The 4,124-nt window shown below is 50.3% G+C and overlaps 1 protein-coding gene across 2 annotated transcripts in view; it reads left to right on the forward strand.

The window, feature by feature from the left end:
* ANXA6 (annexin A6) overlaps positions 1-4,124 on the forward strand; it is a 56,542-nt gene that overhangs the window by 545 nt on the left and 51,873 nt on the right. The window lies entirely within an intron of this gene.

Raw genomic sequence — 4,124 nt, forward strand, 5'->3', positions numbered from 1 at the left:
AGGGGGGGCAGTAGGGGGGCGGGGCTGCGGGGACTGAGGCAGGGCGAGCTGCTGGTCCTGCCGGTCATACTTGGGGAGGGAGGGGTTCTGAATAGATTTTAAAAGCCCGGGGTTGGGGACAGTTGGAATCCGGTCTAAGAAGCCGCAAGGAAGGGTGTGGTCGAGGCCAAAGACCCAGCTCTGGCCATCCTTGAGCGCAGGGCCTTCAGGTGGCTCCGGGAATACTAGCTGGGGAGTGAAATCGGCTGAATCTGAACCTCAGCTCCACCACAGCTTCCAGTGTAACCTTGAGCCAGTGGCTTTCCCTCTCTGGGCCTTGATTTCCTTATCAGTCTGGAGCTGATAAATGCACCTTTCCGAGGAAACAGTGGCTGTGGAAATGGGTTTATTTGTTCGCTCCAAGGAAGCATTACAAGTTCGGCACTCTCGATTACAGGTTTGGGAAGCCTGGTGCCACCTTTGCAGACCCTTCAAGGGAAAGGAGAAGGGAGAGGGAGTCCTAAGAGGACTAGTCTAACCAGGATTTCCTCCCTCCCCCTCCTTTTCTTTCTACTCTGGTGGGTCTTACTGGACAATTCCAAATTTGGAGATAAGTCTCTGGGGTTTGTGAATGGCCTCTGGTTTCCCCCAAGAGCCTACTCTTTTCCCTCCAAGACACCTCCTTCCCCAGAACAAAAAAAAACACATTGCTGGCCAGATTGAGGCAGACAGGATATCCTGACCTGCTTAGCTCTTCAAGGTGAATGACCGCCCCAGTTTCAGCCTCTGTCAACCCTGACCTTCTAACTGGCAGGCCCGGGCTATGCAGAGGGCACTAACCTGGGACGCAGTGGAAAGTGGGATTTCAGTTCTGGGTGTGCTGGGGGCACTTGAGCAAACCCCTTTCCTCTCTGGGCCTTTGGTGCCATCTGTGGCAAAGTCTGCTGATCCAGCTACCAGTAACAGTGCTGGCATCAAGGACTCAGCTGTTCTAAGATTTAGGATTCTGGGAGTTGGGTGGGGCTGGGGAGGAGAGAGGGAGGGAGGCAGAGGCCTCCCCCCCTCTGCAGCTGTGACAGTCACTCCATCTTCCTTTGCCTTCTACTCTTTGTCCCCAAGGCGCGGTCTGCAGGGATACAGAAATATTTGCAGATCTTGGGTAAGGGCCCCAGCTGTTGCTAGGGCAGAGTGTAGATGTGAGCCTGCCGAGGGGAAGGCTGCCTGAGGGGAAGGCTGCCCGGGGAGTCCAGCCTGGCGTCTGGGGCTGATTCCTGGGACGGGGTGGGGAGACTGCAGTGCTGGGCAGCTGCCAGGATCTGGAACATCTGCACTGCAGCAGGCTCCAGCCCTAGTCCCAGCGTTTGTCCAGCCACTGACCCGCTGGGTGCTCAGGGCTCACCTCCTACCCTCTGGGCCTTAGTTCCTTCCTCTTTAGAGGGATAGGGCATGGCCAGGGCACCCAGCAGGTAAAAGGGGTGGGGTCTCAATGGTGCTTCTTGCTACACTATTCTTGTATTTTCTGGGGTGACTTAGAGGAGTGGCCAGCCTCACCCCTGACCCCAGCCTCTTCAAGACACTTCCTGGGTGGAGACAAAGCACAGGATGTGGTTTCTACCCTGATTCCTGAGCACGCACACCACCCCTCTACTCCTGCCAGTTGGGGATGGGGTGTCTTTGTATAATAGCCTTCCTGCCTTGGAAGTCGCTGCATTCCTATTTTCTCTGCTCCTGGGGTTGAGAAGCCTTCTGAGACTGGCTGTGGAGGAATAACTGCATGGGTTGAACCTCAGATCCTTCATCTGTAAAACTGGGATGAAACTGATACCTTTGTGAGGTTGGGAGGTGGCAGATGCGAAAGTGCTTTGTAAACTGTGGAGTGCATTAACAAGAAGCTACCCTGCTGCTACTATAATCTCAGAAGGGTGTGGTCGTGGAGAAGGCAGGCTACCTGAGCCTCAGGTTCCTCTTCTGTGACACCGGGGTTCTGAGGCTCCTTAAACAATAACAATACAACAGCAACCGCTGTTATTTATTGAGCCCTTACAACGTGCCGACTGAACCCTCGATACCCTGGATGCTGTTGTGATGTCCATTTTGCAGAGGTGGAAAGTTTGGGTCTCAAAAGTTTAAGGAAGAAATGATAATTCAGACCTTTCCAGGGTGCTTTCTGTGTCCCAGGTCCCCTTCCAAGCACTTGACTTGTCTTATGTCTGTGCCCCGTCTCCGTAACTCCTATGTGGTAGTTTTACATATGAAATGGGCACAGAGAGGTTACATACTTGTCCAGGCCACACAGCTACTAAATAGCACATTTAGGCTTCAGTCTCAAGCAGTCTGGCACCAGCCTCTGTATGAGACTGCCATCTCTCACAAAAGCATCCTGAGCAGGATTCAAACCCAGTCCAGACTAATTCCAGTCCTGGGGCAGTCAGGTGATCTCCTGGGGCTTCGCCCAGCCCAGGATCAATGGGTCAGGAGAGCAAAAGAAACTGCTCTCTAAGAAACCTAAGTGCCTGAACTGGGGGGTGTGCCCAGGCAGAGGTCCAGGAAGGGCATTTACTCTGGCTTCTTTGGATGGAGGCTCCTGGAGGGTAACGATGCTGGTCCCGGGTGTCTTCCTGCAGGCTTAGGGAGAAGCCTTCAGGAACGGGAAAGGAAAGGCCCTACATTTATAGGCCAGGGTTCTCCAAAGTGGGGTGGACATATCCCAGGAAGCCCTGGAGCTCTGATGATCTTCCAGGGTACAGGAAGGGGCTGTTAGACCTCTTATTCTATCTACTTTTATCATGATAAGCAGAGTTTTCTTTTCTTCTGTTATTGGTGGTATATAGTATTTAAAAAAAAAAAAAAATTGCAGGCTGCCCTGACCCAAGCCAGTTTCATGGGGAGCAGAAATCTTTTCTATTTCGGGACCAGCAGTTAGCGTAATGGCTATGTCGCTGGACTCCCACGGAGTCGGCAGGCTGCCCTGACCCAAGCCAGTTTCATGGGGAGCAGAAATCTTTTCTATTTCGGGACCAGCAGTTAGCGTAATGGCTATGTCGCTGGACTCCCACGTAGTCGACCACGGTTCATGTCCCCGGACCTGGTGGCTTAAAACTCATGCCAGGCGCATGTGCATGAGTACCCAAGATCCCGAGAGTATAATGGAGGAGAAGGGATTGCGGTGTGGCCATCCCCCCTGGGGGGTGATTTCTCACTTGCTGTCTCTCTGTCTGGCGAGCGCACGCGCCCTATCACAAAAACCTCTTAAAAAAAAAAAGAAATCTTTTCAATTTCATTTTCATCTCTCTCCCCAGCTTCTATCAATGGGCCTCATTTGCAAGAAGTGCTCAATAAGTTTTTAAAAGTGGACTTGTGCTTAATCACTAATGTTTTTTATGTCATTGAGCAACATACGTAACCTCTCAAGTTATCCCCTCTCCTGGTCATAGCATAAAGAGTTTGAAAACCCTGAGGCTAGTTTTGACTCTTCAAAACTCACAGTCACTCCAGAGAGCATGAAAGCCACTTGGTGCATTTCACTCAATAACCCTTAAGAGCCATGCCCCGGGCTACGGCGTGCAGCAAACAAGCATGCACAATAAATTTCAAAAAAGAATGATACCATGACTCACAGAAACATAAAAATGATCATGAGCTAAAAATCGTGTGCTATTTGTGGATCGATCATCGAACTGCGCAGATGTTACAAGTAACTGGAAAGAAAAATGCACTAAGAAGCAAAACTGGTTCCTCCACCTGTGGGGGAAGGAAGTCCATTGGACCTGTACCTGGATGGGACAGAATGAGCAGTATCAGAATTACTTCGCATGACGGTCAACTGCCTACAGCCTCCTGAGCTGTAAAGTAGCTCATCGACCGTGAAATACAAGAATCAGATAACCTGGGGGCAATTCCTTTCTTTCTTTCTTTCTTTTTTTTTAAAAAAATATTTATTTAATTTTATTTATTGTTTTGAATTTTGCTATATAGGACACTTGTCGAAGTACAGATTTTTCTCCTATAATAAATACCCGGAAGCAAACAGCCTCCACCTATGTAATAGAGAGCTGATAAATCCACAGTGGTTGACCTAAGCCAGTTAAGTAGAGATGGTTTCAGAGCGCTGTGAGGATGCGAAGCAAGGAGAAATTACTGCTGGC

This window comes from Tupaia chinensis, unplaced genomic scaffold, assembly GCF_000334495.1.
Source record: "Tupaia chinensis unplaced genomic scaffold, TupChi_1.0 Scaffold000301_1, whole genome shotgun sequence".
NCBI lineage: Eukaryota > Metazoa > Chordata > Mammalia > Scandentia > Tupaiidae > Tupaia > Tupaia belangeri.